This window comes from Scyliorhinus torazame, chromosome 22 (assembly GCF_047496885.1).
Source record: "Scyliorhinus torazame isolate Kashiwa2021f chromosome 22, sScyTor2.1, whole genome shotgun sequence".
NCBI lineage: Eukaryota > Metazoa > Chordata > Chondrichthyes > Carcharhiniformes > Scyliorhinidae > Scyliorhinus > Scyliorhinus torazame.
Window position 1 is genome coordinate 40,564,048 of NC_092728.1, and position 27,097 is coordinate 40,591,144.

The following is a 27,097-nucleotide window of genomic DNA, read 5'->3' on the forward strand; positions in this document are numbered from 1 at the left end:
GGATTTGCCTCCCCCCCCTCCCCCCCCCCATCCCAGGAGACCCAATTATTGGTTGTCTTGACGATTCTTCTCTTTGGTGAGGGGGTCTCCCCAGCTGGGACTGGCTTAATTTATTTTCATGTAAATGGGGGTGGTGCACTGCCTTGGCTAGTGATTGGTGAGGTGCAGGATCGGCTGGGATATACTGGGAGTACTGATCCCTGTGTGTCAGAGATGTCATAGAACATAGAACATAGAACAATACAGCGCAGTACAGGCCCTTCGGCCCACGATGTTGCACCGAAACAAAAGCCATCTAACCTACACTATGCCATTATCATCCATATGTTTATCCAATAAACTTTTAAATGCCCTCAATGTTGGCGAGTTCACTACTGTAGCAGGTAAGGCATTCCACGGCCTCACTACTCTTTGCGTAAAGAACCTACCTCTGACCTCTGTCCTAGATCTATTACCCCTCAGTTTAAAGTTATGTCCCCTCGTGCCAGCCATATCCATCCGCGGGAGAAGGCTCTCACTGTCCACCCTATCCAACCCCCTGATCATTTTGTATGCCTCTATTAAGTCTCCTCTTAACCTTCTTCTCTCCAACGAAAACAACCTCAAGTCCATCAGCCTTTCCTCATAAGATTTTCCCTCCATACCAGGCAACATCCTGGTAAATCTCCCCTGCACCCGCTCCAAAGCCTCCACGTCCTTCCTATAATGCGGTGACCAGAACTGTACGCAATACTCCAACTGCGGCCGTACCAGAGTTCTGTACAGCTGCAACATGACCTCCCGACTCCGGAACTCAATCCCTCTACCAATAAAGGCCAACACTCCATCGGCCTTCTTCACAACCCTATCAACCTGGGTGGCAACTTTCAGGGATCTATGTACATGGAGACCTAGATCCCTCTGCTCATCCACACTTTCAAGAACTTTACCATTAGCCAAATATTCCGCATTCCTGTTATTCCTTCCAAAGTGAATCACCTCACACTTCTCTACATTAAACTCCATTTGCCACCTCTCAGCCCAGCTCTGCAGCTTATCTATATCCCTCTGTAACCTGCTACATCCTTTCACACTATCGACAACACCACCGACTTTAGTATCGTCTGCAAATTTACTCACCCACCCTTCTGCGCCTTCCTCTAGGTCATTGATATAAATGGCAAACAGCAACGGCCCCAGAACAGATCCTTGTGGTACTCCACTTGTGACTGTACTCCATTCTGAACATTTCCCATCAACCACCACCCTCTGTCTTCTTTCAGCTAGCCAATTTCTGATCCACATCTCTAAATCACCCTCAATCCCCAGCCTCCGTATTTTCTGCAATAGCCTACCGTGGGGAAAATTATCAAACGCTTTGCTGAAATCCATATACACCACATCAACTGCTCTACCCTCGTCTACCTGTTCAGTCACCTTCTCAAAGAACTCAATAAGGTTTGTGAGGCATGACCTACCCTTCACAAAGCCATGCTGACTATCCCTGATCATATTATTCCTATCTAGATGATTATAAATCTTGTCTCTTATAATCCCCTCCAAGACTTTACCCACTACAGACGTGAGGCTCACCGGTCTATAGTTGCCGGGGTTGTCTCTGCTCCCCTTTTTGAACAAAGGGACCACATTTGCTGTCCTCCAGTCCTCTGGCACTATTCCTGTAGCCAATGATGACATAAAAATCAAAGCCAAAGGTCCAGCAATCTCTTCCCTGGCCTCCCAGAGAATCCTAGGATAAATCCCATCAGGTCCCGGGGACTTATCTATTTTCAGCCTGTCCAGAATTGCCAACACCTCTTCCCTACGTACCTCAATGCCATCTATTCTATTAGCCTGGAGCTCAGCATTCTCCTCCACAACATTATCTTTTTCCTGAGTGAATACTGACGAAAAATATTCATTTAGTATCTCGCCTATCTCTTCAGACTCCACACACAATTTCCCATCCCTGTCCTTGACTGGTCCTACTCTTTCCCTAGTCATTCGCTTATTCCTGACATACCTATAGAAAGCTTTTGGGTTTTCCTTGATCCTTCCTGCCAAATACTTCTCATGTCCCCTCCTTGCTTGTCTTAGCTCTCTCGTTAGATCCTTCCTCGCTACCTTGTAACTATCCATCGCCCCAACCAAAACTTCACACTTCATCTTCACATAGGCCTCCTTCTTCCTCTTAACAAGAGATTCCACTTCCTTGGTAAACCACGGTTCCCTCGCTCGACGCCTTCCTCCCTGTCTGACCGGTACATACTTATCAAGAACACGCAGTAGCTGATCCTTGAACAAGCCCCACTTATCCAGTGTGCCCAACACTTGCAGCCTACTTCTCCACCTTATCCCCCCCAAGTCACGTCTAATGGCATCATAATTGCCCTTCCCCCAGCTATAACTCTTGCCCTGCGGTGTATACTTATCCCTTTCCATCATTAACATAAACGTCACCGAATTGTGGTCACTGTCCCCAAAGTGCTCTCCTACCTCCAAATCCAACACCTGGCCTGGTTCATTACCCAAAACCAAATCCAACGTGGCCTCGCCTCTTGTTGGCCTGTCAACATATTGTTTCAGGAAACCCTCCTGCACACACTGTACAAAAAAACGACCCATCTATTGTACTCGAACTATATCTTTTCCAGTCAATATTTGGAAAGTTAAAGTCTCCCATAATAACTACCCTGTTACTTTCGTTCATATCCAGAATCATCTTCGCCATCCTTTCCTCTACATCCCTAGAACTATTAGGAGGCCTATAAAAAACTCCCAACAGGGTGACCTCTCCTTTCCTGTTTCTAACTTCAGCCCATACTACCTCGGAAGAAGAGTCCCCATCTAGCATCCTCTCCGCCACCGTAATACTGCTCTTGACTAGCAGCGCCACACCTCCCCCTCTTTTGCCTCCTTCTCTGAGCTTACTAAAACACCTAAACCCCGGAACCTGCAACATCCATTCCTGTCCCTGCTCTATCCATGTCTCCGAAATGGCCACAACATCGAAGTCCCAGGTACCAACCCATGCTGCCAGTTCCCCTACCTTGTTTTGTATACTCCTGGCATTGAAGTAGACACACTTCAAACCACCTACCTGAACACTGGCCCCCTCCTGCGACGTCAAATCTGTGCTCCTGACCTCTATACTCTCATTCTCCCTTACCCTAAAACTACAATCCAGGTTCCCATGCCCCTGCTGCATTAGTTTAAACCCCCCCCAAAGAGCACTAACAAATCTCCCCCCCAGGATATTTGTGCCCCTCAGGTTCAGATGTAGACCATCCTGTCTGTAGAGGTCCCACCTTCCCCAGAAAGAGCCCCAGTTATCCAGAAATCTGAATCCCTCCCACCTGCACCATCCCTGTAGCCACGTGTTTAAATGCTCTCTCTCCCTATTCCTCATCTCACTATCACGTGGCACGGGCAACAACCCAGAGATAACCACTCTGTTTGTTCTAGTTCTGAGCTTCCATCCTAGCTCCCTGAAAGCCTGCCTGACATCCTTGTCCCCTTTCCTACCTATGTCGTTAGTGCCAATGTGGACCACGACTTGGGGCTGCTCCCCCTCCCCCCTAAGGACCCGGAAAACACGATCCGAGACATCACGTACCCTTGCACCTGGGAGGCAACATACCAAACGTGAGTCTCTCACGCTCCCACAAAATCTCCTATCTGTGCCCCTGACTATAGAGTCCCCAATTACTAATGCTCTGCTCCTCTCCCCCCTTCCCTTCTGAGCAACAGGGACAGACTCCGTGCCAGAGGCCCGTACCCCATGGCTTACCCCTGGTAAGTCCCCCCCCCCACAAGTATCCAAAGCGGTATACTTGTTTCTCAGGGGAACGACCGCAGGGGATCCCTGCACTGACTGCTTTTTCTCAGTCCCTCTTACAGTTACCCACCTATCTCCAATCTTTGGTGTAACTAATTCCCTGAAGCTGCTATCTATGACCCCTTCTGCCTCCCGAATGATCCGAAGTTCTTCCAACTCCAGCTCCAGTTCCCTAACTCGGTCTTGGAGGAGCTGGAGATGGCAGCACTTCCTGCAGGTAAAATCAGCAGGGACACTAACTGCATCCCTCACCTCAAACATCCTGCAGGAGGAACATTGCACTCCCTTCCCTGCCATTCCTCTAACTTTCTACCAAGATCTGGCTAACAACTAAATTAAATTTTTATAAAAAATAATAATAATATAATAAAATATGGTACTTACCTCAGACCAATGGGTTTTATTATTAGGTTAGAGGAGGAGGGTGGGTGGGAGACACTACACGTGTAGTGTCTCGGGTTTCCTCTCCACCAGAATTTATTGGTGAGGGTCTTCCCAGACGTCCGCGGGTCGACTTCCTGTTCCCGCCTAAAAAACTAATTTAAAAAAAAAGAAAAATTCTCAGCTCCTGCTGAAATTGACTAACCAGCCAGCTCCACTCCCGCCGAAATCGACTGGCCTGCCCCTGCAAAGACAAGTGCTTTTAAAGGTTGACTTACCTCCCAGCAACCTCCTTCCGCAATGCTCCCGCTGAAACTGACTCACCAGCTGTTCTCACGCCAAAATCGACTGGCCTGCCCCTGCAAAGACAAGTGCTTTTAAAGGTTGACTTACCTCCCAGCAACCTCCTTCCGCAATGCTCCCGCTGATATGATATTTAAACACACATCACAACACACACATCATGATAGACAGACCAACAGACCAATTAGCACACATAACACGACAGCCAATCACAGACAAGAGCAGACACAGTATAAGACAAGAAACACGACACCTGCTGGTCAGTCCATCTAGAGACAGGACAAGGCCAGGACCTCATTAACAAGACACTCACGCCGTCACCACGTGCTGAGTACCAAGTCAGATGTGTAAATAACTAGTTGGAATAAAACTGCGTTGTACCAATCGCAACCGTGTTGGTTCGTCTGTACCTCAGAGCACCCAACACCACAAGATAGCACAATTGCTTCACAGCTCCAGGGTCCCAGGTTCGATTCCGGCTTGGTCACTGTCTGTGCGGAGTCTGCACATCCTCCCCGTGTGTGCGTGGGTTTCCTCCGGGTGCTCCGGTTTCCTCCCACAGTCCAAAGATGTGCAGGTTAGGCGGATTGGCCATGATAAATTGCCCTTAGTGTCCAAAATTGCCCTTAGTGTTGGGTGGGGTTACTGGGTTATGGGGATAGGGTGGAGGTGTTGACCTTGGGTAGGGTGCTCTTTCCAAGAGCCGGTGCAGACTCGATGGGCTGAATGGCCTCCTTCTGCACTGTAAATTCTATGTTTTCCGGTGCTGTGGTTGGTATCCTGTTGCCAGGATCTCAAAGGCACTTATTAGGATTCTTCTGTACACAGGGCCGAGCCCTGTACTTCACTTGATATCCTGTTGCTCCCCCTGTTGGTCAGGCACTTTCCTGTTTGTATGAGCAGCTTGTTCTCTTTATTAATGGGTGATTTAGACCTATGGTAGGGATTTGATCATTTGTTATCCTGTGATCCACTCCTGGTAGTTCTAACTCTCCTCACTTGTTGTTTATCATGGCAGGTGTTGATGACACCGATCATAATCTGAGCATGTTGCTGCTGGTCCTCTCTGTGTAAATATATGGAATGATGTTATTTCTGTACTGGGCCTGAGACTGGGGTTATGTTGTGTTAAACATATATTTAGATCTGGGATTCTCGAGTATTTTCGTTTTATGTTTCATTTTTTAAAGGGTGGGTATAAAGAATCTGTGATTGGTTCCTGCAGGGGTGTAGACGGGTCTGGTATCTGAGGAGAGCCGATGTTGGTGTGTTATTGGTGTCTCTGGTGGAGTTGAGGGAGATGGACATTGATTTGCGCCCAAACATGACGCGGAAAGTTTATCCTGAACTCGGGTACCAATTGTGAGCAATCGTGTGGGAAGGTGGGCATGTTTTCATGGCATTATTCTCTTTCCCCCTTGTTCTTTGGTTGGGCTTCTAGAGGAATAAAGTTACACAAAGAACAAAGAATAAGGAAAGTAGGAAGGAACTTAAGCAAGGAGTCAGGAGGGCTAGAAGGGGTCACGAAAAGTCATTGGCAAATAGGGTTAAGGAAAATCCCAAGGCTTTTTACACGTACATAAAAAGCAAGAGGGTAGCCAGGGAAAGGGTTGGCCCACTGAAGGATAGGCAAGGGAATCTATGTGTGGAGCCAGAGGAAATGGGCGAGGTACTAAATGAATACTTTGCATCAGTATTCACCAAAGAGAAGGAATTGGTAGATGTTGAGTCTGGAGAAGGGTGTGTAGATAGCCTGGGTCACATTGAGATCCAAAAAGACGAGGTGTTGAGTGTCTTAAAAAATATTAAGGTAGATAAGTCCCCAGGGCCTGATGGGATCTACCCCAGAATACTGAAGGAGGCTGGAGAGGAAATTGCTGAGGTCTTGACAGAAATCTTTGGATCCTCACTGTCTTCAGGTGATGTCCCGGAGGACTGGAGAATAGCCAATATTGTTCCTCTGTTTAAGAAGGGTAGCAAGGATAATCCAGGGAACTACAGGCCAGTGAGCCTTATTTCAGTGGTAGGGAAATTACTGGAGAGAATTCTTCGAGACAGGATCTACTCCCATTTGGAAGCAAATGGACGTATTAGTGAGAGGCAGGATGGTTTTGTGAAGGGGAGGTCGTGTCTCACTAACTTGACAGAGTTTTTCGAGGAGGTCACAAAGATGATTGATGCAGGTAGGGCAGTGGATGTTGTCCATATGGACTTCAGTAAGGCCTTTGACAAGGTCCCTCATGGTAGACTAGTACAAAAGGTGAAGTCACACGGGATCAGGTGTGAGCTGGCAAGGTGGATACAGAACTGGCTAGGTCATAGAAGGCAGAGAGTAGCAATGGAAGGATGCTTTTCTAATTGGAGGGCTGTGACCAGTGGTGTTCGGCAGGGATCATTGCTGGGACCTTTGCTGTTTGTAGTATATATAAATGATTTGGAGGAAAATGTAACTGGTCTGATTAGTAAGTTTGCAGACGACACAAAGGTTGGTGGAATTGCGGATAGCGATGAGGACTGTCAGAGGATACAGCAGGATTCAGATTGTTTGGAGACTTGGGCGGAGAGATGGCAGATGGAGTTTAATCCGGACAAATGTGAGGTAATGCATTTTGGAAGGTCTAATGCAGGTAGGGAATATACAGTGAATGGTAGAACCCTCAAGAGTATTGAAAGTCAGAGAGATCTAGGAGTACAGGTCCACAGGTCACTGAAAGGGGCAACACAGGTGGAGAAGGTAGTCAAGAAGGCATACGGCATGCTAGCCTTCATTGGCCGGGGCATTGAGTATAAGAATTGGCAAGTCATGTTGCAGCTGTATAGAACCTTAGTTAGGCCACACTTGGATTTTAGTGTTCAATTCTGGTTGCCACACTACCAGAAGGATGTGGAGGCTTTAGAGAGGGTGCAGAAGAGATTTACCAGAATGTTGCCTGGTATGGAGGGCATTAGCTATGAGGAGCGGTTGAATAAACTCGGTTTGTTCTCACTGGAACGACGGAGGTTGAGGGGCGACCTGATAGAGGTCGACAAAATTATGAGGGGCATAGACAGAGTGGATAGTCAGAGGCTTTTCCCCGGGGTAGAGGGGTCAATTACTAGGGGGCACAGGTTTAAGGTAAGAGGGGCAAAGTATAGAGTAGATGTACGAGGCATGTTTTTTACACAGAGGGTAGTGGGTGCCTGGAACACGCTACCGGAGGAGGTGGTGGAAGCAGGGACGATAGTGACATTTAAGGGGCATCTGGACAAATACATGAATAGGATGGGAATAGAGGGATACGGACCCAAGAAGTGTAGAAGATTGTAGTTTAGTCGGGCAGCATGGTCGGCACGGGCTTGGAGGGCCTGTTCCTGTGCTGTACATTTCTTTGTTCTTTGTTCTAACACAAGAACAGGCCCTTCGGCCCTCCAAGCCTGTACCGGTCATGATACCACCCTTACTAAAACCAAAACAATGCTAAATTGCCCTTAGTGTCCAAAAAGGGTAGGAGGGGTTATTGGGTTATGGGAATAGGTGGAAGTGAGGGCCTAAGTGGGCCAGTGCAGACCCAATGGGCCGAATGGCCTCCTTCTGCACTGTATGTTCTATGTATCTATGTAACCCTCAGCACTTTCTAGTGCCGTATCCCTCTACATGATTCATAGAATCCCTACAGTGCAGAAAGAGGCCATTTGGCCATCGGGTTTGTGCCCACCATTTGAAAGGGCGCCCTACATAGGCCCGAGGCCCTGCCCTGCAACCTCACCCAAAAGGGCAATTTAGCATGTCCAATCCACCTAACCTGCACATCTTTGGACTGCGGGAGGACACTGGAGCACCCGGAGGAAACCCACACACACACGGGGAGAAAGTGTAAACTCCACACAGTCACCCAAGGTGGGAATTCAACCCGGGTCCCTGGCACTGTGAGGCAGCAGTGCTAAACACTGTGCCACCCCCACGGAGTTGAGTATACTGATGTTCTCCTCTCTCCCTCCGTATATATGTCTGCAGAGCCTTGTTTTCTCTGCTGTGCTATATCATTCTTGTTGTATTGGTCAAATCTTAATAAATATAATTTTAAAAAGTAAAGGAAGGACCAAGGTCTTACCTCACAACCTGACCTCACTTCAGCTGCCAGTAAATGCCCACGGTTACACATTCACTTAAGGCTGGAGGTTTATCACTCGTCATGTTGGTGCAGGAGGTTACACTGAGGGCAGGAGGGCAGACGATAACATTCTGAACTCTAAAAAACATTTATGAATTAGGATTCCCAGTTTGGATCATGCAACCTTACAATGTACGACCTGGTGATCACCAATCGTGCTGAAAGGAATCCGGCAGCATTCCTGATGTGTTATCTGTTACTCTGCCTGATTTATGGCTGATTTCTGGTGTAAGGAGAGGGTTCCTGCGACTCTCGCACTGTTACTGCTCTTTGTCTCGAAAGTAGGCTGGGTGGTCCACTCCACACAGGGCGATGAGAGTCAGCAGCAAGGGAGATACCTCAGGACACGAGGAGTTACCAGAAGAGGGAGGAGGTAATGGAGGACATGGAGCACGGAGCTATCTCCGGAGGTGATCTTCAAGTTGCACTTTCCCAATCATCATATTTACTCAGGAATGTGTTCAGGCCACATGAGCTAGCTCATATGAACATCCTACCCCCCTCTATAACCTTTCACCCTCTTGTTCATCAAGAATCGATCCACCTCAATCTTAAATATATTAAAAAATTCTGCATCAGCTGCCTTTTGAGGAAGAGTTCCAGAGACTCACCATCGTCAGAGAGAAAATATTCTCCTCATCTCCGTTTTAAATGAGCGACCCCTTATTTTTGAACAATAATAATAATCTTTATTGTCACAAGTAGGTTTGCATCAACACTGCAAAGAAGTTACTGTGGAAATCTCCCAGTCGTCACATTCCGCCGCCTGATCGGGTACAGAGAGGGAGAATTCAGAATGTCCAAATTACCTAACAGCACTTCTTTAGGGACTTGTGGGAGGAAACCGGAGCACCCGGAGGAAACCCACGCAGACACGGGGAGAACATGTAGACTCCGCACAGACAGTGACCCAAGCCGGGAATCGAACCTGGGACCTTGTCGCTGTGAAACAACTGTGCTAACCACTGTGCTACCATACCGCCCAATGATCCTCTGGTTCTAGATTCTCCCACAAGAGGAAACATCCTCTCCACATCCATCCTGTCAATTCCCCTCAGGATCTGAAAGATTTCGATCAAGTCCCCTCTCACTCTGATAAAAGACAAGTGGCAGCTGTCGGGGATTCTATAATCAGGGGAACTGATGGAATCCTCTGTAAGCAGGATCGAGAATCCCGGGTGGTATGTTGCCCGCTCGGTGCCAGGCTGAGGGATATCCCTGACCGGTTTGAAAGGATATTGGAGTGTGAGGGGGAGGATCCAGTTGTTGGGGTCCACAGTGGGATGAATAACATTTGCCTAGGAAAGAGGGCCTGTTTGGGGGTTATGAGGAACTCGGAACAAAATGAAAGAACAGGTCCTCAAGGTTATAATATCGGGATTACTACTCGAGTCATGTGCAAATTGGCATAGGGGTGAGAAAATTAGGGAAGTAAACATGTGGCTAAAGGAGTGGTGCAGGACAGAAGAATTCCATTTTATGGGCCTGGAATCAATATTGGGACAGGAGGGATCTGTACCATTGGGACGGTCTTCACCTGAATCGGTCTGGGACCAGTGTTCTAGCGGAAAGGATAAAGTGGGTGGTCTCAAGGACTTTAAACTAGCAAATAGGGAGGAAGGGCAGGCCTCAGGGGAACTCATTTTAGTTCCAAATACAAGTAAAAGGGCAGAGATTAAAGGAATACTCAGCAACCTAACTTTAGGAGCTGCAGCTCCCTGGTTGGGGAACGTACGTACGTCTTTCTTTGGCACGCAGTTGTCTACACATTTGCTGATAAAGTCTGTGATGGTGGTGGCATAACCGTTTAGATTGGTCACTGAGTTCTTAAATCTGAACCAGTCCACTGACTCCAAGCAGTCATGTAGGAGTTCTTCTGTTGCCTTGGACCAGCACTGCATGACCTGCTTAACTGGATTCTCCTGCTTAGGTTTCTGCTTGTATGCCAGGAGAGGGAAAATCGTGTTACGGTCTGATTTTCCAAAGTGCGGACAGGTGATGGAACGGTAGAACATAGAACATTACAGCGCAGTACAGGCCCTTCGGCCCTCGATGTTGCGTCGACCTGTGAAACCACTCTAAAGCCCAACTACACTATTCCCTTATCGTCCATATATCTATCCAATGATCATTTGAATGCCCTTAGTGTTGGCGAGTCCACTACTGTTGCAGGCAGGGCATTCCACGCACTTACTACTCTCTGAGTAAAGAACCTACCTCTGACATCTGTCTTATATCTATCTCCACTCAATTTAAAGCTATGTCCCCTCGTGCTAGCCATCACCATCCTAGGAAAAAGACTCTCACTGTCCACCCTATCTAATCCTCTGATCATCTTGTATGCCTCAATTAAGTCACCTCTTAACCTTCTTCTCTCTAACGAAAACAGCCTCAAGTCCCTCAGCCTTTCCTCATAAGATCTTCCCTCCATACCAGGCAACATTCTGGTAAATCTCCTCTGCACCCTTTCCAATGCTTCCACATCCTTCCTATAATACGGCAACCAGAATTGCACGCAATACTCCAAATGCGGCCGCACCAGAGTTTTGTACAGCTGCAACATGACCTCATGGCTCCGAAACTCAATCCCTCTACCAATAAAAGCTAACACACCGTACGCCTTCATAGAGCATTACAGCGCAGTACAGGCCCTTCGGCCCTCGATCTTAACAACCCTCTCAATCTGGGTGGCAACGTTCAGGGATCTATGTACATGGACACCAAGATCTCTCTGCTCATCCACACTGCCAAGAATCTTACCATTAGCCCAGTACTCTGTCTTCCTGTTATTCCTCCCAAAATGAATCACCTCACACTTTTCTGCATTAAACTCCATTTGCCACCTCTCAGCCCAGCTCTGCAGCTTATCTATGTCCCTCTGTAACTTGTAACATCCTTCCGCACTGTCCACAACTCCACCGACTTTAGTGTCATCTGCATATTTACTCATCCATCTTTCTACGCCCTCCTCCAGGTCATTTATAAAAATGACAAACAGCAGTGGCCCCAAAACAGATCCTTGTGGTACACCACGAGAAACTGGACTCCAGTCTGAACATTTCCCATCAACCACCACCCTTTGTCTTCTTCCAGCTAGCCAATTTCTGATCCAAACTGCTAAATCACCCTGAATCCCATGTCTCCGTATTTTCTGCAATAGCCTACCGTGGGGAACCTTATCAAACGCTTTACTGAAATCCATATACACCACTTCAACTGCTTTACCCTCATCCACCTGTTTGGTCACCTTCTCAAAGAACTCAATAAGGTTTGTGAGGCACGACCTACCCTTCACAAAACCGTGTTGACTATCTCTAATCAAATTATTCCTTTCCAGGTGATTATACATCCTATCTCTTTTAAACCTTTCCAAGACTTTGCCCACAACAGAAGTAAGGCTCACTGGTCTATAGTTACCAGGGTTGTCTCTACTCCCCTTCTTGAACAAGGGGTCAACATTTGCTATCCTCCTGTCTTCTGCCACTATTCCTGTAGACAAAGATGACTTAAAGAACAAAGCCAAAGGCTCAGCAATCTCCTCCCTAGCTTCCCAGAGAATCCTAGGATAAATCCCATCCGGCCCAGGGGACTTATCTATTTTCACACTTTCCAGAATTGCTAACACCTCCTCCTTATGAACCTCAAGCCCTTCTAGTCTAGTAGCCTGTATCTCAGTATTCTCCTCGACAACATTGTCTTTTTCCTGTGTGAATACTGACAAAAAATATTCATTTAGCACCTCTCCTATCTCCTCGGACTCCACGCACAACTTCCCACTACTGTCCTTGACTGGCCCTACTCTTACCCTAGTCATTCTTTTATTCCTGACATATCTATAGAAAGCTTTAGGGTTATCCTTGCTCCTACCTGCCAAAGACTTCTCATGTCCTCTCCTTGCTCTTCTTAGCTCTCTCTTTAGGTTCTTCTCAGCTAACTTGTAACTCTCGGTAGGTACCCTTGATTTTTGTGTAGCAGTGGTTGAGAGTGTTGGCGCTCCTGGTGGGACAGGAGATGTGTTCGTGGAATTTTGGTAGTACACTCTTGAGGTTGGCCTTGTTGAAGCCCCCGGCCACGATGAACAAGTCCTCCGGGTGTTCTGTTTCATTGTTATTTCTAACTGTGTACAGTTCGTCCAGCGCCTTCGTCACTTCTGCCTGGGGTGGGATGTAGACCGCTGTGATAATGGCTGAAGTGAACTCACTTGGAAGGTAGTACGGCCAGCGCTTCAGGGTCAAGCATTAAATGTCCGGGGAGCAGTAGGTCACCAGGGTCGCCACATCCGAGCACTAGGAGGAGATGAGGAGGAGGCAAACCCCTTCACCCTTCGCTTTGCCTGATGATGCGGTCCGTCCGGTGTATTGAGAAGCCTTCAGGTTGTATGGCACAGACCCGTGAGGCAGAAGTGAGCCATGTCTCTGTGGGCGGCACGGTAGCACAGTGGTTAACACTGTTGCTTCACAGTGCCAGGGACCCGGGCTCAATTCCCGGCTGGGTGACTGCCTGTGCGGAGTCTGCACATTTTCCCCGTGACTGCGTGGGTTTCCTCCGGGTGCTCCGGTTTCCTCCCACAGTCCAAAGATGTGCAGGTTAGGTGAATTGACCATGTTAAATTGCCCCTAGTGTCCAAAAGTGGGGTTGCTGGGAGGTATGGTGCTTTCAGGGGCCGATGTAGACGCGATGGGTTGAATGGCCTCCTTCTGCACTGTAATTTCTATGATTCTATAAAACAGAGCACACAGCAGTCAATTTCTGTGAGAGGTATGTCTAGCGTTAAGTTTGTCCAGCTTGTTTTCGATCGCTCGGACATTTGCCAGGAGTATGTTGGGGAGAGGAGTCTTGAAACCACATTGCTTTAGTCTCACCTGCAGATCGCCACGTTTCCCTTGCTTCCTCGGTCGGCGGTTGAGTTTGGATGGTCCCAGGATCTGATGGGAGAAGTCTGACTGTGTGGAAGGTAGGTGGTTGTGTCTGGCGGGAGCCGGGGCGATGGTTCCGTTTTCGGGATCGCGCCTGGCAGGATCCCGGGCACTGGTTGCGATTTTGGGGTTGCCGGGGGGCGGGCATGTTTGCGGTCGGTTTGGACCTCGGAGTTCTGTGAGGAAGGGCCTACTTTGCGGTGCCTTCAGCTCCTTGCGCGGGATCTCCGCCGTTTGAGGGAGCTTTAATCCGGGTTTGGGTCACAGGCAGGGGCTTCCTGTGTCAACTTGGGCTGAGTCTCGTGTTCTGCTCCAGGGTTGGTGGTCTGGTTGGGTGCTCCTGGAGTCGGGCCTTGGAGTAATCTGGCCGGGCCTCCATGTGGATTCATCCTTCCATCCTCTGTTAACAAAGAACAAAGAAGAATACAGCACAGGAACAGGCCCTTCAGCCCTCCAAGCCTGTACCAGTCATGATATCAACCTTTGCCAAAACTCTCAGCACTTTCTTGTGCCGTATCCCTCTATACCAATCTTATCCATGTATTTATCAAGATGCCTTTTGAACGCCATTAATGTATCTGCTTCCACAAATTCCCCTGGCAATACGTTCCAGGCACTCACCACCCTCTGTGTAAAAAACCTGCCTCTCACATCTCTTCTAAACTTTGCTCCACAGACCTTAAACCTATGCCTCCTGGTGACTGACCCCTCCACCCTGGGAAAGAGTGCCTGTCCATCCACTCTATCAATGCCTCTCATAATCTTGTAGATCTCTATCGGGTCACCCTCAATTTCCGTCTTTCTAAGTCGGGTCGCTGGGTGGGCTTCTCCAGGTCGGGTCGATGGGTCAGCCTCTCCGGGTTGGGTCGGGGTCCTGGTCGGGTGCTCCGGTGGCTGGATCGAGCGGTCCGGGGTGGGTCCAAATTGAGGTCAGGGTCGGACTTCCGTTTTGAGCCTCTGGAACTTCCGGGTCGGGTCGTTGGAAGAGTCCTGCCAGGTCGGGTCGGGTCATCTGGCCCATTCCACGGGCCTCTGAGGATCTTCAAACCCACCAAGAGAACGTAAAAGAGGAAGTTTAGTGATAGTTTTAGTGTTAGAATTAAGCTGTAAGAGATTAGTACGGTTATCGGAGATGTAAGAAGAGGATCTGTGTGAGAGAGCTCACACAGAGTTGCTACGCTCCAGCTCCATCGTGGAGGGACAGAATGCATCCCTGCCTTGTGTGTGCCTCTGTGCAGATGGAAGTATTCAGAGCTGGTGGTGTGTATGCTCGCCTTTGGGGCTGTTACAACCTGCCTACTGATGATTAGCTGGGGACTAATGACTATCCCACAATCCTCTGGGAGTATGAACTTCCCCAATGAGTGGGGCGGAGAAACTCCTACTATAAATAAGCTGGCCAGTTCAGGAACCAGCAGGAAGGAGAAGGTAGCAAGGGAAGTTACTGCTACTGTTATGTATATATTGTTATAGTAAATAAACGTTATTATTTTGTATCCTTAAAACTCGTGCTGGATTCTTCGGGGCCCTTACAAAAGGGGCGTTGTACAAGAGTTTCACCAATGAGGTGAACCCCATCCCCAGCCCAAACTGCTCCAGTACCTTCCACTTCAACAGGTGTTGGGTGCTATCCTGGATCTGGATACCCATGAGCTGATTTGGGGGAGATTGGAACATGGTGTTGGATCCGAAAGTGGACAAGTGCCAGCTGCGCTCGCTGCCCCAATTGGGCGGGCGGGGAGGGGACGCGTGAAAGCGTTGGCTGGGCTTATGGGGGAGCTAGGAGGAGTAGATCCATGGAGGTTCCTACATCCAGAGGTACTGGAGCATTCTTTTTTCTCCCCAGTGCACAAGGAGTACTCAAGAATTGACTTCTTTGGGGTGGGAAAGGCACTATTGGCTGAGATTCAGAGATCGGAGTACTCAGCAATTGTGATTTTGGATCATACTCCGCACTGGGTGGATGTGGTACTGGAAAAGAGGGTGGCTCAGAGGCTGGGGTGGAGAATCGATGTGAGGGTTTTTAAAAAAAATATGTTTATTAAGAATTTTTTAACAAAATTTTCAACCATACAAACAAACCCCCCACCCCCCGTAACAAAAAAGAAAGAAAGCTCGCATAGCAAGACACGAACATGGCAAGTCAAAATGATACAAAACTTTGTACATTGGATTCCTCCCGTACATGTCAGTTTTCCGGATCATTCATGTGTTTTCTTGCTCAAATGCCCCCCAGAAAAAAAAACCTTCCCCCTCCCTCCCTCCACCCCCCCCCCCCCCACACGAAAGATATCCCCCCCCCCCCCCCGGGTTGCTGTTGCTGCTGTCCGACCTTCATCTAACGCTCCGCGAGATAGTCTAGGAACGGTTGCCACCGCCTGTAGAACCCCTGCACAGACCCTCTCAAGGCAAACTTTATCCTCTCCAACTTGATAAACCCTGCCATATCATTTATCCAGGCCTCCATGCTGGGGGGCTTCGCCTCCTTCCACATTAACAAGATCCTTCGCCGGGCGACTAGGGACGCAAAGGCCAGAATGCCGGCCTCTTTCGCCTCCTGCACTCCCGGCTCGTCCTCTACTCCAAATAGTGCTAGCCCCCAGCTTGGCTTGACCAGGACTTTCACCACCTTAGATACTGTTCCCGCAACTCCCCTCCAGAACCCCTCCAGTGCCGGGCATGACCAAAACATATGGACATGGTTTGCCGGACTTCCTAAGCACCTCCCACATCTGTCCTCCACCCCAAAGAACCTACTCAGCCTCGCCCCCGTCATATGCGCTCTGTGAACTACCTTAAACTATATCAGGCTAAGCCTGGCACACGAGGAAGAGGAATTAACCCTACTTAGGGCATCAGCTCACAGCCCCTCCTCAATCTCCTCCCCCAGCTCCTCTTACCATTTACCTTTCAGCTCCTCTACCAAAGCCTCCCCCTCTTCTTTCATCTCCTGGTATATCGCCGACACCTTGCCCTCTCCGACCCATACGCCCGAAATCACCCTGTCTTGAATCACCTGTGCCGGGAGCAGTGGGAATTCCCTCACCTGCCGCCTCACAAATGCCCTCACTTGCATGTACCTGAAGGCATTTCCCAGGGGTAGTCCAAATTTCTCCTCCAGCGCCCCTAAGCTCGCAAACGTCCCATCGATGAACAGGTCCCCCATTCTTCTAATCCCTGCCCGATGCCAGGTCTGAAACCCCCCGTCCATCCTTCCTGGGACAAACCGATAGTTATCCCTGATCGGGGAACACACCGAGGCTCCCATTGCTCCCCTGTGTCGTCTCCACTGCCCCCAGATCTTTAGCGTTGCTGCCACCACCGGGCTTGTGGTGTACCTTGTCGGCGAGAGCGGCAGCGGTGCCGTCACCAGCGCCCCCAGGCTCGTTCCTTTGCAGGACGCCATCTCCAACCTCTTCCACGCTGCCCCCTCTCCCTCCATCACCCACTTACGGATCATCGCCACGTTGGCTGCCCAGTAGTAGCCACCCAAATTCGGCAACGCCAGCCCTCCTCTATCTCTACTACGCTCTAGGAACCCACTCCTTACCCTCGGTGTCTTGCTCGCCGAGACAAATCCCATAATGCTCCTGCTTACCCTCTTAAAGAAGGCCTTGGTAATCACAATTGGGAGGCATTGGAATACAAAAAGAAACCTCGGGAGGACCACCATTTTAATCGACTGTACCCTGCCCACCAGCGAGAGTGGCAACATGTCCCACCTTTTAAAATCCTTCTCCATCTGTTCCACCAGCCACGTCAAATCAAGTTTGTTCAGTGCCCCCCAGCTCCTAGCTACCTGAATCCCCAAGTATCAAAAGCTCTTTTTCGCCCTCCTCAACGGTAGGTTGTCTATCCCTCTTCCCTGATCCCCCAGATGCACCACAAAGAGCTCACTCTTTCCCACATTGAGCTTATAGCCCGAGAAGTCTCCAAACTCCCCTAGGATCTGCATGACCTCAACCATCCCCTCCACTGGATCCGCCACATACAGCAACAGGTCATCTGCGTACAGCGACACTCGATGTTCCTCTCCCCCTCGGAACACCCCCTTCCATTTCCCCGACTCCCTTAACGCCATGGCCAAAGGTTCAATTGCTAATGTAAACAGCAGAGGGGACAGGGGGCACCCCTGCCTCGTCCCTCGATACAGCTGGAAATACTCCGACCTCCGCCGGTTCGTGACCACACTCGCCACCGGGGCTCTATACAGGAGCTCAACCCAACTAATAAACCCTCCCCGAACCCAAACCTCCTCAACACTTCCCAGAGATACTCCCACTCTACTCGGTCAAAGGCCTTCTCCGCGTCCATAGCTGCCACTATCTCCGCCACTCCCTCCACCGATGGCATCATTATCACATTTAGGAGCCTTCGCACATTGGTATTTAGCTGCCTACCCTTTACGAATCCCGTCTGGTCCTCATGAATCACCCTCGGGGACACAGTCCTCAATCCTCGTAGCCAACATTTTTGCCAGCAACTTAGCATCTACGTTGAGGAGCGAGAACGGTCTATACGACCTGCATTGCAGTGGGTCCTTATCCCGCTTCAAGATCAAAGAGATCGTCGCCTCCGACATTGTCGGGGGCAGGGTCCCCCCCTCCCTTGCTTCATTGAAGGTCCTTACCAGCAACGGGACTAACAGGTCTACATACTTCCTATAAAATTCCACCGGGAACCCATCCGGCCCCGGGGCCTTCCCTGCCTGCATGCTCCCCAGTCCTTTAACCAGCTCCTCCACCCCAATTGGTGCCCCCAAACCAGCCACCTCCTGCTCCTCCACCCTCGGGAACCGCAGTTGGTCCAAGAATCGTTGCATCCCCTCTTTTCCCCCTGGGGGCTGGGACCTATACAGCTCCTCGTAAAAGGCCTTGAATGCCTCATTCAAAGAACAACAAAGAACAAAGAAATGTACAGCACAGGAACAGGCCCTTCGGCCCTCCAAGCCCGTGCCGACCATACTGCCCGACTAAGCTACAATCTTCTACACTTCCTGGGTCCGTATCCTTCTATTCCCATCCTATTCATATATTTGTCAAGATGCCCCTTAAATGTCCCTATCGTCCCTGCCTCCACTACCTCCTCCGGTAGTGAGTTCCAGGCACCCACTACCCTCTGCGTAAAAAACTTGCCTCGTACATCTACTCTAAACTTTGCCCCTCTCACCTTAAACCTATGCCCCCTAGTAATTGACCCCTCTACCCTGGGGAAAAGCCTCTGACTATCCACTCTGTCTATGCCCCTCATAATTTTGTATACCTCTATCAGGTCGCCCCTCAACCTCCTTCGTTCCAGTGAGAACAAACCGAGTTTATTCAATCGCTCCTCATAGCTTATGCCCTCCATACCAGGCAACATTCTGGTAAATCTCTTCTGCACCCTCTCTAAAGCCTCCACATCCTTCTGGTAGTGTGGCGACCAGAATTGAACACTATACTCCAAGTGTGGCCTAACTAAGGTTCTATACAGCTGCAACATGACTTGCCAATTCTTATACTCAATGCCCCGGCCAATGAAGGCAAGCATGCCGTATGCCTTCTTGACTACCTTCTCCACCTGTGTAGCCCCTTTCAGTGATCTGTGGACCTGTACTCCTAGATCTCTTTGACTTTCAATACTCTTGAGGGTTCTACCATTCACTGTATATTCCCTACCTGCATTAGCCCTTCCAAAATGCATTACCTGGATAGCACAAATGATCCAGGCATGCCACTGCAAATATTATGCGATATGTATCCGGATAAAGCAAAGGATTTTAGGAAAATGTCAGCACAGTGAAGAAGTAAAATGGGGGATGAATGGCCACTAGGGGGCACCAAAGACCTAGAGATGATTAAGAAAATCCAGGGACACATCTGGAAAAAGAGTCAAAGTATGAAAGCAAAAGAATTAATTGGATTATGGAAGCAATATTGTCAAGAGGAAAGAGATAAGATCATGTTATCAAGTTGGCAGGACAATGCCCTTAAAATGGGAATTCCAATTAGTGAACAGGGTAATCAAAAAACATTACAGCTCTTGAAAAAGGAATGTGCATTCAAAAAACGCGCAAGTAGAGACAGGAAAGGCACGGGTCAAACAAAAGATGAGCTACGTAGTTCAATGGCTGGCCTTGAATTGACAGAAAATGATAAATTCAATAATTTAGAAAAGTCACTAAAAGTTCCGACTGCACCTGTAGCATTGTCTGCACTAATTCCAGAACCACCAGAGTATAATAATTTATATCCAGTCACTGCTCCCCAGATTCCAATCATGCCAGTAACTCAAGCCCTTTTGGGTGATAGTGTGGGTCCTGATTTACCATCTTCACGATCAGTAGAGAACAGGAGCTCTGTTCCGCAAGCCCAGTTAGCTCTAGGACCAGATCTCGGACAGCGAGAGAAGGGCTTGATCCTAACCAGAAACAATTAAGCATACCACCTAAATCCCTCCAAACCAAGGAGAAACCGCAAGGTTCGAGAACAAAGGGAGCTGCAACAGATGATTTTGAAGAGAAAGAACTCCCACTAGTGACAGGGAGAGACGTCGAAGTCTTGGAAGAACCAGAGGAAATAGCTAGAGTGCCCCCTGGTGAGATTCAGAGACAGTTGCCGATTAGGAAGATACCAAACCCGGACGCGGTGACTGCCGGGGCGCAACCCACGATAGACGTCTACTTCCCATGGACACCCAGTGAGATGATGGCTATTATGGCTACAATCCCAGATGGAAAAGAATCTCCTGCTGCTTTCGTGGATTCCTTGAGAACTACCATCTCAATTTATCAAGCTGATTCTAGGGACCTCTGGGCCCTAGTCCAGCAGGTTTTAACCCCAGCAGAGTACCGCAATTATCTTAATCACTTGAATTATGCTAGCCACGCCGCACTTCAGCAAGCCCATGCGTTAGATGACGATAGAAGGACACAGATCCTGAATGCGTTGAATAGCACATTTCAAAAGCCCATAAATTTTTCTGTGATCTTAGACCTAAAACCTAAGAAGATTGAAGAGCCAGAGGAATTTCTGGAGCGTTTTAATGAAATCTACCGTGGGCAGTCAGGCGACTTGCCATATCAAAATGGTCAGAATTCCCCTCAATATTGTGCTATGTTAATGCATTGCCTACCACCTTCTGTGGCTACTGCTGTGAAATGTAATAACATGAATTGGACAGAGAACGACCCTTCCCAGATGGCAAGGGCAGTCAGATTTTATTGGAAGGAGGGTGTAGGCCAGGAAGGAGGCTCAGTTACAAAGGTTAAGACTGAGTATGTAATGAAAAAGGATGATCTGCGACCCCAACAAGCGGCAGAAATGGTAGTTTACCAGCAGGAGCCCCAATATTGTGACTTTGGGTGGGTGGATCAGCGAGGGGGAGGATACCAAACCCACCCAAAGGGACCCTCAGCTCCTTTTTATGGCCCACCATATGCATCAACAGCTTTACAACCGCCGCCCCCTCTGAGGGGCCATTGGTCTACTGGGAGAAGAGGACGGGGCAGATATAGAGGGAGCAATGCATGTTTTAATTGCGGCCGTGCAGATCACTGGCAACAGGAATGCCCCTTTAAAAGACAGGCAGTAGAAGGAGATTATCCGACCCAAAGGAGGGGGTACCCACCAAGGGGAGGACAGACGAGATACACTGACTTCTCCCAGGCAAACCCTTTCCCAACACAGGATTGACTAGCTAATTTAGTCATAAGGACTCTCCAATCGGACAGGGAACCTATTATCTCTCTGCAGATAGGAGATCAACATCACTCATTTGTAATCGACACTGGAGCAGCCATGTCTTCTGTGCAATCAGAACTTCGACTACCACTATCCGACCACACCCGGCATTTGTCGGGGTTCCAAGGACAGGTGTGTGAGTATCCTATTTCTGAACCTGTGACAGTCACTTACGAGAATAAGTCTGCAGACCATCAGTTTGTAGTGACTACTGGATTGGACTGTAACTTGTTGGCCCGAGATTTACTGTGTATCTTCCAGCTACAGCTAGAGTGCGGAGACGAGGGGGTAACGGTTAAATCATGGAGGATGAGACAACAGTGCTATATTTCTATCACCCCCCAGTGGTGGACGTTAGACATTGAACATTCACTGCATCACGTTACCCTGGCCTACGACAGAACTGGACAAAACAGGGAGTTGGAGGACAAATACCGGCCATTAATTGGGACCGAATGGCCAGTCAAGGTTACAGCCACAGTCACGGGAAAAGAAGGTACAGCCGATTTTGTTACAATATCACCACATTTATGGCCACAGTCAGCTTCGGTAAGCCCTCATATTACACGTCAGGTCCACGACCAGTACCATGCCAGGGATCTGGGGCAAATGGTAAGGAGGGCAGTGGATCATTTGGATCCAACAGAGTATGCACTTCAAGTCATGCCGGACGGCACTGCCATAAAATATTTTGAGGTCCCTGAAACAATTAACACTCGACTGCAGCATCACTGGGGACATGATGTTTTGGAATATGTCAATCCACAGGTCTGGGCGGAATACCCCTCACAAGTGGGAAAGACAAATGTTACACCTATTAAGGTAATGATTAAGGATCATGTAAAGCTACCTTCCATTCGGCAATACCCCCTGAAATCCCAAGCTGCTCCATCTATAGACAAATTAATTCAAGAGCTGTTGCAACAGGGTATTTTGGTCCCTTGCCAATCAGAATGTAACACCCCCATACTTGCTGTGCCTAAACCAGCCAAACCAGACCAGTACCGATTAGTACAGGATTTACGTTCAATCAACCAATTCCCCGCCCCTACAATAGCCAAGGAGGTTCGTCATTGGCTGGGTATGGTGAATTATTGTCGGCAGTGGATACCAAACATCGCTGTCTATACAAAGCTGCTGACGCCTTACACTAGTGAAGAGGGGAACTTTACTCTCACCACCGAGGCATTCGAGGCCTTCCATTGCCTGAAGCAGGACTTGTTCGACCGACCATTCCAGATATACTGTACTGTTCTGGAAGGATGTTCAACAGCGGTACTCACCCAGCAACATGGGGACAAGCACCGGCCCGTAGCATATTACTCTTCCAAACTCGACCCAGTGGCTTTGGGCCACCCTGTTTGCACCCAGATCTTGGCAGCGATATACAATAGTTTGCAGGCTGCTGCCAATATCACTCTCCAACAGGATATTACGGTGTATAGCTCCCACTCGGTAATCGCACTATTGGGGCAACTGCAGACTCAGCATCTTACCGCAGCTCGTCAGAATAGGTATGAGGTATACCTTTTGAACAATCCACGTCTGACATTTAAATACTGTACCATTATCAATCCAGCCTGTTTTCTTAGCGGTCCCCCTGTCCATGAGGACGCACCTGGTCACGACTGTTTAGCCTTGATTCAGGAAACTACCACAATAAGGGACGATCTGAGTGATATTCCGTTAGAACAACCTGACATGATTATGTATGTTGATGGCAGTGCATTAGTAAGCCCCACTGGCCGGAGACTGTCCGGTTATGTAATCATAGATCAGGATGGTCTGATTCTAGAAGCGGCAGCTTTCCAGACCCCTTATTCAGCTCAACAAGCCGAACTTTTTGCCCTCACCCGTGCATGTATACTTGGGGTAGATCGTCGGGTAAATATTTACACTGACTCCCGATATGCTTTCGGGGTAGTTCATGACTTCGGACAACTCTGGAAGAATAGGGGATTCCTTACCTCGGCAGGCATGGAAATATCCCACCGGGGTTTAGTTAATGACCTACTGCAGGCCCTCCTTATGCCCGCGCAGATTTCCGTTATTAAATGCGCTGCCCACACAAATGGTAAGACCCCAGTTGACGTTGGTAATGAACGAGCAGATTGTGCAGCGCGGACAGCCGCGCAAATTCAGCAAGTGATGGTGCCTAAAATGTTAAGTCAGACTAAACGATCTACTATAAATATGTCTGCTTCTGACAAGTCAATGCCAACCATCCAAGACGTCATAAGGTTACAGGAGGACGCTCCTGAGAGTGATAAACAAATGTGGAAACGGTTAGGTTGTACATATGATTCTGTTTCCTCTTTATGGACCACGCCAGCACATCAGACTTGTATGCCTGATGTACTGGCTTTATGGGTCATTGAATGTGTACACTTTGCAACTCATTGTGGGGCTCGAGGGACTAGTGATTTGTTGCTGGACACTTGGTGGCACCCTAAAATGCAGGGGTTGGCCCAGAGTATCAGTAATCGGTGTTTGATTTGTCAGCAATATAACACCGGAAAAGGTATCCCTTGTGGGATGGGGCAAACCCCGTTGCCCAGTGGTCCCTTTGAGACGCTCCAAATGGATTACATTGAGTTGGAAAGGTGTCAATGTTATAAATATGTTTTGGTCATTGTGGATGTGTTCAGCAGATGGGTCGAGGCGTATCCGACTATCGATAATAAAGCTGCTACTGTGGTTAAAGTCTTGATGCGGGAAATCATTCCCCGGTACGGTATACCAGCTCAGTTAAGTTCTGATAATGGGCCTCATTTTATTGGACAAATTAACAAGGAGTTTTGCTCCCAGTTGGGCATACGCCAGCAGTTACACTGTGCTTACAGACCGCAGGCGGCCGGGTTGGTTGAGAGACACAATCAGACCCTCAAAACTAAATTGGCTAAATTAAGAGCAGACACGGGACTGACATGGCTTAAGTTGCTCCCCGTTGCCCTCTTCCAGCTGCGGGTTACACCTACGGGACCGGCCCAGCTCTCTCCTGCCGAGATTCTTTATGGCAGGCCTCTTAGAACTCCCTGGAGCCTGCAGGTTCCCAGACTGGTTCAGTTTCATCAGATGACTGAAGAGATGACCACCTATGTTCTAGCCCTCACGCAAGTGCTCAAGGAGCTCCATGGCCGGGTCCGCGCGGCTTACCAGCCATCGCCCCCAGTACCTAGCTCACTTTCAGTCCAGCCCGGCAGTTATGTCATGGTCAAAAATTGGACTAGGAAGGGGTCGGAGCCGCGATGGGACGGGCCCTTCCAAGTTCTCCTTACCACCCCCACAGCAGTTAAAGTGGAGGGGCGAAGTGCTTGGGTCCACCTACATCACTGTAAATTGAGTCCATCTCCACTACTGTAAAAGGTCGGATACTAACCTGCCACCCTTCTCCAGTGCTATTTTACAGGTGTGGAGCATGATGGGGTGGCTACGCACCGTCTGAGTGATATTTGGCCTCACTTCACTTGGCGTGTTATTGGCGATGGACATGGAAAAGGGGAATATTATGTATCTGTGTAGCTCCAACCAATCTACAAGGATACATCACCTATGCAAAGGTGATGTTCTTCGCTGCCCCCATATACGAGGACATGGTATCGACTCATGGAAGGTCGTCAAAGTTAAGGAGAATGCAGGACTCATGAAGCAATTGCACCGGTCCCGGCGATGGGAAGGGAACATTATATGGACATTGCCTTGTTTTTGGAGTACATGTAAATTTGATTTTGGATGTGTTAAGATTGGTGCAATAAAGGTAACATCAGGCCGTCAGGAGAGCGTAGGAAGAGGCTGTGAGAGAGAGGGACTAGAGAGAGGACGGGGCGTGTGAGAAGGGAAGTCCAGCTAGAACGTAGGTTACCGGGAGATACACTTAAGTTAGTTAAAGGCCAAACTGAGGAAAACCTGGGTAGTATGAATCTCTTCTACCAGATTTACCATTGCTTGTATGGACAGGGACGGGTTGTCTGCTACCCGAACCCCGCAGTAGTGTCTAGGTTATTTTCTGTTTCACCGCTTTGGGGCACTCCCCAAAAGGTGGTTCATTGTCAGCATTCCGAGCCACTGCCCGATCAAGTCACTCTTCCTTACGATCCGGGTTCAGCACCACCGGCTATTTGCCTTCCCCTTCCTCGGGATAATTCCCACTCACAGTACGATAGGCTGCGACGGTGGAGGGCGTACACACCTAGCCACTTCACTCCCAATAGGGATTCCCGGTCGAGAATTGTTTCAGCAGTGAAGGATGCGGCTGTTTGCTGGTAGAGGTGGAAACGAATATAACATGTCCGTTCCCCACCTGTACGGACAGGAGGTGCCATATCACCCAGGCGTCTGGCCAATGCGTTTGTTACAACACCACTTGCGTTCCATTGAACGCCGGCCTCCAGCTCCTTTGTGGCTGGGCGAATGTCTCTCATATCACTGTTGGGACTAGGGCTTTCCGCAATGCTAGGCGGCCCGAATGGGTGTTTCGAAGCTGGATAAACTGGGCTACTGGGGGATCCTTACGCAACCGATATACTGATTGTGATGCTAGCCTGCACACGGAACAAGGATACTACTTTTTATTTAATGGCACAGCGGCCAATGTTTTGTCACCCCCATTTCCCCGCCAAATTGCTATTGGGACTTTAGTCCCTATCACAGTCCCCTGCCCTTCGGCGTGGAAGCTGCATAATCAGTTAGCACGTCGGGCAGTCTCGGCTGAATTTTGCGAGAACTGGAAAAAACCTCAGGTTCTCGCACCCAACCGGGGCCACTCAGCCGGGTGGGGGATTCTGAGCGTATTGACACTGGGAGGTGTGGGGGGTTCCTTGGTTGTCAGCAATAGGAATTATTTTATTTGTGGCCTTACCATCTTGGGAAATGAAACCTTGGGAGCCCTCGGGGCAATAACCAAGGAATTGTCTCAGCTGCGGTTGCTTGCAATGCAGAACCGGTATGCTCTTGACTATCTTCTGGCCCGTGAGGGTGGGGTATGCGCCATAGTGCAGGGCAAGTGTATCATGGGAGTTCAGGACTTGACCGCTAACATCACTAAATTTATGGATCACATACGGGATCACCTGGACGGAATGCAGGATCCTGGCTCTTGGGGTAACTGGGGATTTGGAGGTTGGAAGGACTGGTTGATAAATATGGCCATGTATCTAGTGGTGGCTATCGGCTGCATCTTTGTGGGCCTAGCCATCCTTAAATGTGTGATGGGTACAATGCGGGGTGCACTGGAACAGATCAACGCCCCTAAAATCTTAACCCCTAATCTGTTAAAATCCATGAGGGTGAAGCAGATGAGGGGGGGCTAAGCCAGGAATTGGAAATGCAGCGACGGATCTTTTTAGATGAGGAACTGTAGCTATGGATTGGATAGTCCGGTTATCATGGAATGATAAAAGGAGGGAATGACGAATGTGATATAAAATAGTTACTTTAGAGATATTAGTTAATGTAATGTAGAGATAGGCCAGTCTCATTCTGGTGAGTTCACAGACAAAGGATTTCAGAACGCATGGCAAAGCAAAGGAAGAGGTGTGTCCACCAAAGGAGGAGAAAAGGATGCTGGGTAATAGGGGCCAGAGGAAGGGATTGGAAGTGAGCCAATCAGAATATATCAACAGGTCAGGAGGGATATAGGATGACCTATGGGCATCGTGTATGTGAAACTTGATGCCATTTGAATGTATCAGTACAGACTCCTTTGTTCTACATCCTCACTTGATTCCAGAGGTCTACGGAGCAGGATGTGCTTCGTGCTCCTGAGAATTGAGGAAAGCTTGCAAGCTAAATAAAATAACTAATGCTGTA

General features: G+C 48.9%; 1 long non-coding RNA gene across 1 annotated transcript in view; it reads left to right on the top strand.

Moving 5' to 3' along the window:
- The window catches only part of LOC140399027 (uncharacterized), a 107,228-nt gene extending 80,131 nt beyond the window's left edge, over positions 1-27,097 (top strand). Inside the window, exons 2-3 of the long non-coding RNA XR_011937609.1 lie at positions 13,509-13,606; positions 24,686-27,097. This is a non-coding gene — a long non-coding RNA (uncharacterized lncRNA). The remainder of the gene's footprint in view (positions 1-13,508; positions 13,607-24,685) is intronic.